Below are 12,038 nucleotides of genomic sequence, written 5' to 3' on the forward strand. Positions count from 1 at the left end.
GAGCAGAATTGCAATACTTATACTATATGTATCTGCTATGTCACAAAGTTCCAAACCAAAACTTAATCTGTAGCTCGAGAAACAAAAAAGAAGAATCCAGCATTCATATTGTTAATGAGCTGAATTCACGGCCCAAATTGGATTAGTGCTATTCACAGCTATATTTGTCATTTTTGTTTCTAGACGTGTATTTCAAATCCATTGTTTTGATTTTTTTTGTTATATGATTTATATATAAGTTTGTCTGTATTGCCAATTTTTGTTGAAATTTTTCATTACTTTTAGTATGGGATTTCTAGAGTTGGGAGTACCGGGAGTGTAGAATACCTTCTCCATAATCAATTTTACAAGCTACAGTAGATATGTCTCAAAGGACGGCCTGACGGTAGATAGTTGGTGGTTTTGTTGATCTGCCCAGCAGCTCGCAGGTCTTGTGCTAGTTCCAGTGCTATGTTGTTTCGAAACAGATATGTAAATATTCTCATAGTCCCTTGTAAATATTGCTTATGATGGAAAATCTTGTTACATATGCAGGAATAGGATAAATGGGTGAAGTTCTGAGTCACTAATGGAATACAAACAGTGCCCTGTCTACTTAATTTGTCAATACAAGAAGAACATCCAAAACCAGTAGTCACACACTTTGCAAATGAAATAAATTACTCATTTATCTACCATCAGTAGTGGTGAGGGTTATATCATTTCTGGTGCATGATAAATTGATGTTCACTGACACATCTACTCTGGTATAGGAGTAAGCTGGTTGCCTTGGCTCTGGTACAGTGATGTCGTCACTGCTAAGCATTGCAACAATATCAGACATAGTGGGACGGTCTACTGCTTTTACTTGGACACACATCAGTGCCAACCTGAGATATTTCATCATGTCTCCTGGTTCATATTCATCACCAATTGATTGATCAATGAATTCATGCCATCTTTCTTCTTCCCACATCTGCCATGCCTGGAAATACGGTCCTTACATAAATTTGACGGTAGGGGTAACCTTATATATCTGTATTTAAATTTGCACACAAACTTATAGTAGCTAATAAAACGGGGAAAGAATGAAAAGACCCCTACAATTCATGGAAATGAAAAATCGAGAATGCACCAATTTTACAGATATTAACTTGCTTACATATTGAAGAAGATTGTGAAATTCTCCTTCTCCATAATGCTGAAATCCTGCACTCCTCTTTCCACTTATAATCTCAAGAAGCAATACCCCAAAACTGAAAACATCTGACTTGATCGAAAGGAGGCCCTCAAATGCGTACTCAGGAGCCATGTAACCACTAGGAAAGATGACATGCAATAGTAAGAAGGAAAATGCTTGGGTAGAAACATTAATTGGTAATTTACTCGTGTGCTGTACTTACTATGTTCCAACAAGCCTGCTTGTTTTTGTTTGAGTGGCATCTGACGGAAATATCCTTGCCATGCCAAAATCAGAAATCTTAGGATTTAACTCAGAGTCTAACAGAATATTGCTTGCTTTCAGATCCCTATGGATGATACGTAGTCGTGAATGCTCATGAAGGTATAGAAGCCCTTGGGCTATTCCTTCAACTATTTTAAGTCGTATCATCCAGTTTAATGATGTCCTCCTGTTTGGATCTGCAAGTATGACACACGGCCAAGTGTTTAGTACTACAGAGGGGGCATACAATTGGACATTAGTAAATTACTCCAAAAACCTACCGAAAATGAAGTAGTCCAAGCTTTTGTTTGACATGTATTCATAGATCAGAATCTTCTCTTCGTCATGGATGCAACAACCCAGCAGCCTAACAAGGTGTCTGTGCTGAAGTTTTGCTACCAGTTGGATCTCATTTTTGAATTCCACTAGACCTTGTCTTGACCGTGCAGCGAGTTTTTTAATCGCTACTTCTTGTCCGTCAGGAAAAATTCCCTGCAAAAATCATGAACGATCCTCCATAACTTAGAATGGTTCGTGTTAATTATGTTTTTATTGAGGAAATATGAATACAACGGAAAATACTTTGTAAACGGGCCCAAAGCCACCCTGTCCTAATATTTTGCCGGGTGAGAAGTTGTCTGTAGCATCTGCGATTTGTGAGAAATCATACAAGGAGAACTCAGAACCGGTATCTTCCATCTACCAAAGCCTCAGGATTTCATCTATGTTCTTGGGCTGCTCCGTGGAGTTTATCTTCCCTAAATGTACACCCCTCCATCAGTTATCAGTTATTACATGAAATTAGATCACTTGGTAGTGAGTTAGTTGCAACTATCATCATTAGCGCATGGAATTTATTGAACTGCTTACCTCTTTTTCTTCGTCTTATGATGTATAGGACACAGAAAAGCAAACGTGTACAGACGACCGAGAGCGAGTACACTGTGGCAATAATCAGGAGTGCGTGGCCCTTCCTTTGCCCTGAATATTTCAAGAGAATAATTTACAGGTAGGGGATGAACGATACTTCTAATAGCTTCTCAAGGTTCCAGCTCTTTCATAAGTACTTTTTTTTTGCGGGTAGAAGGGAAATGTCAGAAGGTGACTCAGATAGGTAAAGTCATGTACTTTCCATGATTGCTTCCTTCCAGTATATGTACCCAAATTTGATTAAGCAAACTGAACCTTTGTGCCATTACCCGTGTTCTGTTAGTTCCATTATTATAGAATCATATCTAGCAAAACTCTATGCAGTCTTACTTTTTATTCTTAAGCTACCCAGAAACACATGAAACCTGTTTATGATCTTATCTAATTGTTGATAGTCCAACTCCGATGATAAAAAAGGCGGAAAAACTTGATGTTCATGAAAAGGATTTTAAAAATGAGACTAGTGATTGGTGGTTTATTTTTATAGAAGAAAATTCCGGAGTACATAGAGCCGAGTCTAGAACTCAAACACTGGTGCGCACCTGTGCTGAGAAAAAATGGATTAAAAAAGAATCTCAGTTTCTCTCTCAACGCTCGATTTTTTTAAAGACAAAAATGAATTTAAAAAAATCCCAGTTTCTCTCTTGTTCTCTAAATTGTACTCCCTCCATAAACATATGGTATAAGACGTTTTAGGTCGCTAGTATAAGGATCTGAATATGTGGCATGCTCAATTAGAGTTTTGAATAACATAGGCAACAACTTGCCTGTGGCAGCCTCCGTAAAGAACTGGGTGCCGGTCTCGTACCGGAGTGTGCACCGCGCACCATGAATCGCCCCGCCCATCTTGCTGCTACCTATCCGCCGCCGTATCTCAGCGCCGACTCCGTTGAGGCAAGCGCGGCAGCGTTCCGGCGGCATGTCCTGCATGCACTGCGCCAGCCCGTACACGGTCCGCTCGCTCTCCCGTGACGACCACGGCACGTCGGCCGTTGCGTACCTGTCCGGTTGCGCTGCCGCGGCCTCTGCAAGGGATCTCGTTAGCTTGGCGACCAGCTCGTCGAACTGCCTAGCATCGGCGGCCGGCACAAGATTCAGGTTGGTGCCGTCGACCCACTCCGGCGCGTTGCTGGAGGCGGAGAGGAAGTCCTCGTCGGAGAAGCGAAGCTGGTACAGCTCGGAGTAGAGCGCCACGTCCTTGTGGAGCGCGCATGCGGCGGCCCCGGTGCTGTCGGCGTCGATGGTCCTGCCGAAGGCCTCCCGGAGGCGCCCGCTGCAGTCGGCGCCGGTGGAGTCCCCTCGGCAGAGCACGGCGCCGTAGACCTTGTCGTTGGAGCCCGTGCCGGCCGTGCCAGTGGCCGAGTGCGAGTTCATGGCTCTGGCGGTAAGTTCATCGGCGAGGGATCTAAGGCTGGTCAGGTAGGTGCTGTTTGGGCTGTACTTGCCGTTGGCGCCGGCGCAGAGCAGCTGGTCACCGGCCGATGGCGCCGGCAAGGAGAGGAGCAGAACTACGAAGGCTACAAACATCGCACGGCCGGGGTAGGGACTGAAAAATGACATTCAGTTTGGCGTATATCCATTCAAAATGTAACAGAGCGATGAGAGCATCATCGCAAAAGGGAAGTAAATTAACACGGCACACTACACACCAGGGGCAAGGTAAGAACCGAAACTGAAGTGGAACTGCATAGGTGATTACGGGGAGAATATCACATGATACCAATACTTATATGCTCCCATGATACCAATTTGAAAAATTCAAATTTAAGCGTGTCAAAAAATTCCGAAAAAAAATCATGGATGTTCTTACCATATGTGTCTATAAGCCCTAAAAAATCAGATCCAAATTCAAATTGTGCAATGAGAAACAAAAAAGACAAATTCAGCATGAATAGTGTCAATAAAGACAAAACATGAATAGTATAAAAATCTACACTATTCACAACAGATTTGTCTTTTTTTTTCTCAATGTGTATATCGAATTTGGATCTGATTTTTTTAGGGCTTGTAGACACATATGTTGAGAACATCTATGATTTTTTTCGGATTTTTTTGAGACGTTTAAATTTGAATTTTTTGAATTGATATCATGGGAGCATATAACTGTTGGTATCATGTGATTACGACGTGTCTGCGAATCGATTGACGGCTGCGGAGGCACAGCCGCGAAATAACATGCACGGGCAACTGCTTTGATCTTTCCTCCCTTTGCTGAGTGTATTGACTGCAGCTAGACTTCCAACACGGCACTGCAGTTTACACGTTGATCGCTACACGAGTCGTGCGAGGATATCACGCGCCCCCACACTGTTCTCATGCTCCCATGATACAGGAGCTCTTGAACCGCTGGATTGTTGGAAAATCTGGACCTGCGTGGAACTATGGGATTCTTCAAGGGTTTCTTTTGGCAAGTTCGCGCAAGGTCCCCTTGTGGCCGTTGGATCTGTTGGATGATCAACGGCCAGGAGCTCTCGTATCAAGGGAGCATGGGAAGTGTGCCATAATCCAACGGCCCAGGAGCTCTTGTATCAAGGGAGCATGGGAGGTGTGCGAACACGTGATATTCTCCTCGTAAGTCGTTCACGTTTCGTTGGTTGTAGATTTTAATAGCATCTTCAATCACATTTATCTAATTTGATCATATATGTGGATGCTTTCGCAGATGGGAGCGTACTAACCCTCATTTGCCAGTATGGACAACAACGCTCCCCATGCAAATCCTCATTCTCATGCAAATACATGCACATGGATCATTGAACCGTACAGATAACAAAGAACAATCAAAATAATACATGGCAATTCAAAAAAAAAAGGTTCATATTTTTTTAAATAGTTCAAAAATAAATATTATCTGGAGTGCATAGTTTAAACATAACTAATATGAAATCACACGGTTGATGGTTTCCAATGTGAATCCACATATGCTCCATAAAGAACATTGAGTAGTTGCACACGCGCATTTGATCTCGAAGTTGTTAACGCATCTCTAAGAATTTAACAACATGCATTGCATCTTCTTCCAGGAGGCGGACATTTACTTTGAGCTTCTCAAAATAGAAGTACGGGAAGCCACATCACCCTCATCATCCATAATCATCTTGTGCAAGATTACACCAAGCTTTCCAAATACCCTCTTCACATCCTTCGTAATAGCTTCTTGCATTTGTGCAAACGGACATTTCTTTTGTTTTGGTTCTCATGGATAATCTTCACAAACGCTGCCCATTAAGGATAGATATCATCGGCAAGGTAGTATCCATGGTGTAGTTGTGCAGTGTAGTTGCATGCTGGAGTATCCCTATCACAAAGTCTCTTGAGAACAACAGAGATCGTTGAAGGACATTGATGTTCTTGTGCGAACCTGGCATGCGAAAGAACAAATCCACGAGTATTTTGATGCCATTGCTTCAAGTATGATGTTTCCTACTTCTATTTCACGCTCCAGTGCATCTTCCTGACACCTTGCGCACATCCAGGGTGACCCATGAGCACGACTTTAACCATGCACGAGCACCACCACTGGCGAGGTAAGAGCATACCTGGCATGCCTTCTTGTCCATTTGCTTCGTCGTGCTGCAACGCACCTCGCTGACAACTTGCGGGATAGTGGTAGCAATGGAGCTTCATCGTCGTCCAAATCTTAAGCTCACCGCTGTGTCTGCATCTCTGGGGAGTGATTCCCAACAAACCCGTCCATCCTTGGCGCCGCCATGGTCGCCGTCATGTGGCGCTGAGCCGAAATTTATAAGGTGTGCACCCAAGGACTTGTTGTAGCATTGATCCTGAGTACCACCATAGCGTCACTACCGCCATCCTCATCTCCGGTGATGGATGTTGGTCGGCCAAAACCCTAGGGCGGTGTGGGATCTTGTGAGCCGCCCCCTCAAATCCATTGACCAAATTCTAAATTAACCAAACAGTACGGCCTAATCTAAGCCGTATGATGACCGTAAAATCCAACACCATGTTATATTTCAAGGGCAAACCGGTACTAGCCAATCACGGTCCGCCACATGCCCATTTCTGTCAAAACCAGAAAATGATGCCATGGCAGAGTTTCTACCGATTCAAAACACTGCCATGGTAGAGTTTTTGGAAAAACTCAAAACTAAATTTGAAGTTGTTACGGTTTGATCTAGAACTCCAAATTTAGAAAGTCTTTGCATTGATTTCATGTTGATCCCAAGTATCCAGTTAACCGAATTTGCACAAGTTTGGATTTTTTAAAATTATTTATTTAAATTTGATTTTAAACTTCATTTAAACCTAGTTTCAAACTGATGTCCATTTGAGATGTTTTTTTTGTGATGGATTCATATAATGAGCACTATCCATTTCTTGGTCTTGAAATTGGTATATGTGAAAGAGCGTAGTTAGATATAGAATTCGACTAGTTAAGCTCATGCTCATTTGCCTCCCGAAAAAGGGGCAGACCATTTTCTTAAATTAGTTCAGAGAAAGTAATCCAAAGCAAATAAGAGCCAAATGAAATTCAGAAAAGGCAAGGGTCAATTTTTTTATATTTGGTGTGAGACAGAGCACCAGCCGAAACACAAAACGAGAGAGTAGAAGCACCACCCCCACCGAACACAATCTTTCCATGTACACCGCAAGCACGATAAAATACCAACCAAGCACACAACGCACCTACTCGCCCCTTACACTACTAGGGAAAACCCTAGTAGTAGCGCATGTTTTTTTTCTAGTAGTAGCGCGGGGGACGGCGCTACTGCTACGACGCTACAGCTAAACTTTAGCAGTAGTGCTGGTATGCCCACGCTACTGTTAAGTATGTTAGCAGTAGCGCTTTTTTGTACAGGCACTACTGCTAAGTAGCAGTAGCGTGGGCTTCGCCCTGTGCTACTACTATTCATCTGTATTTCAATTCTTTTATTTTATACTCTATTTATACATCATTATATAAATTTTGATATAGCAGCAATTTTGATATAGTACCAATTTTGATATAATGACTCATCATCATAATAATAATAACAACAACAACTCATCATCATAGTCATATAGGAACTAGCTCATCATTCTAGCACAATGTAGCACATAACTCAGCATCATCATCATGATAACAACTCATCAACATAGTCATATAAGAACTAGCTCATCATTCTAGCAAAATGTAGCACATAACTCATCATCATCATGATAACAACTCATCATCATAGTCATATAATAACTAGCTCATCATTATACAATGTAGCACATAACTACCTAAGAACTGCTACTCTCTCAAAGGTAAAATAGCATAAAACAGGTAAACCCCTGAATCTCCATTATGGAGAATACAGATGAACATGTCTCCCATTTATGGGCTGCGCTTGATGTTGCCCCCAAGTAGTTCCCTGTGATCATTCAGAACTTTTCTCCAGTGTTTGATTGTGAGGACATCATCTCTTTGATGAATCGTGTATGCACTACGGTGACACGTAGGCCAACTTGGCCGTAAGCTAATAATATTCATGTCACCTTTCATTTTCATAAGACGAGGTACACAATCCGCCGGGAGTTCCTGTTGAAGAACATCATAATAACATACTTAGCAAAATATAGTTTAGCTTCAGAAGAATGTATGCAAAAGATGCACTGGTGACATAATAAGAAAAATATTACCATGATATCTCGATGGATGTTACCGTAGTTCAACACGTTGACTAGTGGCACATATTGACCATAACTTCGAGGGATATGATGACTCGTCTTAAAAGTCTCAACATCATTAATCCATGAAACAAAATGATTTATCTGACCCATAACTTTAGTAGGTTTTGTCTATTACTTTCCGTACATTTTTTGAAGAATGGAAATAAGTTGTAAATGAAAATAAGTTGTCAACTATTTTTAAATAAACAAAATAAGTTACTTAATAATATGTTTGATAAACTCACATAGAGGTTGGAAGGATCGACATGGTTGACTAGATGGGGGGGGGGTGAATAAGCAACTACCAACTTTTAGCTTTTCTTAACAAATTAGGCTTAGCAACAAAAGGTTGTCTAGATGTGCAACTAGGTGAGCAACCTATATGATGCTAACAACAACAACAACAAGTACAAGCAAGGATACAACACAACAATAGCTTGCACAAAGTAAAGGTAAGAGATAACCACAAGTGGAGCCGGTGCAGACGAGGATGTGTTACCGAAGTTCCTTCCCTTTGAGGGGAAGTACATCTCCGTTGGAGCGGTGTGGAGGCACAATGCTCCCCAAGAATCCACCAAGGCCACCGTATTCTCCTCACGCCCTCACACTACGCGAGATGTTGTGATTCCACTAGTGGTGCCCTTGAAGGCGGCAACCTGACCTTTACAAACAAGGTTGGGGCTCTCTTCACAACCGAATTGGAGGATCCCAACGAACCACGGAGCTTCACCACAATGGAATGTGGCTCCAAGGTGACCTCAACCTTCCAGGGTTCTCAAACACCCAAGAGTAACAAGATCCGCATGGGATTAGTGGGGGGAATCAAATTTCTCTTGGTGGAAGTGTAGATCGGGGCCTTCTCAACCAATCCCTAGAAAATCAACAAGTTTGATTGGCTAGGGAGAGAGACCGGGAAAAATGAGCTTTGGAGCAACAATGGAGTTTGGGGGAAGAAGAGGTAAGTCTTCTTGGGGAAGAAGACCCCCTTTTATAGTGGGGGAACAATCCAACCGTTATCCCCACTCTCAGCCCGCAGCGCGCGGTACTACCGTTCATGGGAGCGGTACTACCGTTCATGGGAGCGGTACTACCGTTGGCTGCAGAGGTACTACCGCTGTGACCGTGCTTAGTAGCTGCACAGGGAGAAGGGACAGAGGAGAGAGACCCCGAACGACACTAGTAGCGGTGGTAGGTGCGGTACTACCGCTCATGAGCGGTATTACCGCTCGTACTGCTGCTGCTACTGCCGTTGAACCCGACACGAGAACAGCTTGTTTCGAGTCAAAGCAGTACTAGGGCAGAACTGGAGCGGAACTACCAACTATAGCTCTGAGCGGTACTACCGCTGCTACATCCGTACTACCACCCGTCGCTCTGGGTGGTACTGCCGCTACCTCCACGGTACTACCGCTGTCTCCTCTCCAATGCCACTTCCACGACAACGAAGGATCCTCCAAGGATGCGGGAAAGAGCTATTGGTGCAAAAGAGATGTGTATGTGTTGATTCCACCCACCCTTTCCGATATGGACCCCTCTTGATAGTATACGGTATCTCCTACGAGTCAAGTCCACCAAAACTGAAAAGAAGGAAAACTATACCGTCTTCATTTTAAGCTCTAAGGGGAAGAAATCGTCTCGTGCCATATGAATGAATATCTGAAATGCTCAATGCACACGATTAGTCCGCAAATGCATTGTCATCAATCACCAAACCACTTAGAGAGAAATATGCCCTAGCAATCTCCCCCTTTTTTGGTGGATTGATGACAACACGGGATTTGCATAGAGATATAACAAGAGAATAAGCAAACCCCATAATCTACAAAATATAGACGGGCTCCCCCTAGATTTGTGCACTTAATGAAGAATGCTTTTAGAATGCAAAGCACACACACACACACTAGGATCAACACTCCCCCTATATTTTATAGACCAACAACACTTGCATCTATAATATGGGAAGCTTAAACTAGGATGCAAGAAGTAGTAAGTGAGCATAAGAAGCACAAGTTAAGCATGCAACTCACATACTACTAAAGTACTAGACAAGCATAAGATAATAATAAGATAGCATATGTATCACACCATATGACAGGGTAACCAAGTCTCACAAGCACAAACCAAACCAAAGCAAACGAACGATGAAAGAGTTTGCGAGAGAGAAAGACACGACAAATAAGACGCACTCACAACTCAGCAAATCCCTAAACTCTCTCCCCCTTTGGCATCGAGACACCAAAAGGGCAAAGAGTGCTACTACGGTCACAGGTGATAGCAATGCCGAAGATCCCCATTATCACAGCTCCGCGTGGTCGCCCGCGCCTCCGTCATCGGCAGTAGCAGCAGGCTGATCGGTATCTAAATCCGTCCATGGGCAATTCTGAAAGACCCACTCCTCCTCGTCAGTGATCTTGTCCTCTGACTCACTGGCAACCTCTGCACCCAGTTGATGCATGAGAACCTTGTGATGGTTGCGTGACTTCTTTTCTGACACATGCACCATATACTATCTGTGAGCCTCCATACAGAACAGCTTCTTCATCTTCAGCTTGAGCTTCTTAGACCAAGATGGCTCCAGCCCAGAGGGCTATCTTCATCATCGTCGGCCTCAGCCTCATCATCTCCCAAAGGAGTCTCGGTCTCCGGAACAGGAGTGCCCCAGTGCTCCTTCTGTCTCAGTCGAACAATCTCATGAGAGACCAAATCACCGGTCTCCAACCTGACATCAGGATAAGTGTATGCCCATGCCTTCTCAATAAGTAACAATCACATAGGGGGCATAGATGGGGCACTTGCACTCAGTGATGGCAGAGATAAGCTCCGACCACTTGACATGAGAAACATCCAAAGACTCTCCTTTGCTTGCCTCCTTCTCATGCTGGCAAAAGAGCAACATATCCACAAGATAAGAATGAACCTGATCCAAGTTCCCAATAGGAGAGAAAAGAAAGTGCCTGAAGATGTGATAAAGAATATCCAGAAAAGGAAACAACTCATATGTCTTCTTCTTTTTGACAGGATGAACCTTCACTGTGCTATATGGCCAAAGAGCCGACTTGTGAGTAGAAGTAGCCTCCTTGTGGGGGCGAAAACCTACCAGGTTGTTGAGTCCCTGATCTTCAACACCCAAAAGTTCCATGAATGCCTCCCATTTGACTGTGAGAAGTCTGCCATTGGTCATCCACGTCAAGGTCCTTTCCTCATCAGTGCCAAGGTGAATAGTGGCATAAAATTGAGCCACCATTTCCGCATCAAAGTCCTTGTTGAAATCCATGAGCTTGAGGATGTTCAATTGAGCACACATATCAAGAGCCTCTCCAAAGTAGGAATGGTCCTTCTCCAAATAAGGAATGTCAATGGAACGGATACTCATGAAGAGGTTCTTCTTTGCTTTGAGCACATCGAAGAAGATAGACCACTGCTACCGGTTCCAGAAAGGGCGGTTGACAAGAGCTGGCTCTTGAGGCCGGGAATACAGATTGCGGCAACAAGCCACACATAACTCCTTAGCTGACATCTCTGACACAGACTCAACCTTCGACTTTGGCTTGCTCGCAACTTTCTTGGAAGGAGGCTTGGGCTGCGTTGGTTGAGCACTTGATGATGCAGCAGCCATCTCAGAGGTGTGATAGCGCTTTGACCCTCCAGGAAGCCCGGGGTTGATGTGACGGGCTGGCTGCTCCGAATTTCCATCACCTAGAACCCACACACAACAAGGAAAGCAAAAGAAGAACATTGCATAAGCCAGCAGAAAGAAGCAAACAGAATCATAGATTGGTACGGGGAAAGTGGAAGCCGGCATCCCGAGCGGTGGTACCGCTCCTAGGCAGCGGTAGTGCCGGCTACGAGCGGTAGTACCTCTCCAGGTCCTAGGCAGCGGTAGTGCCGCCTACAAGTGGTAGTACTGCTCCGGGGGAGCGGTAGTACTGCCCAAGGTGGAGGATGATGGTCTGACAATTGCCACTTCTAGATCCGGTACTACCGGGGGTGCCAAATTCAATTTTTCTCCTACCAATCTCCAATCCACCTA

General features: G+C 43.8%; 1 pseudogene; it reads right to left on the minus strand.

Annotated features, from left to right (window-relative positions):
- Positions 1 to 486: 486 nt before the first annotated feature.
- LOC123044636 (cysteine-rich receptor-like protein kinase 6) lies at positions 487 to 4,164 on the minus strand (annotated as a pseudogene).
- Positions 4,165 to 12,038: the final 7,874 nt, after the last annotated feature.

Source organism: Triticum aestivum, chromosome 2B, assembly GCF_018294505.1.
Source record: "Triticum aestivum cultivar Chinese Spring chromosome 2B, IWGSC CS RefSeq v2.1, whole genome shotgun sequence".
Lineage (NCBI taxonomy): Eukaryota > Viridiplantae > Streptophyta > Magnoliopsida > Poales > Poaceae > Triticum > Triticum aestivum.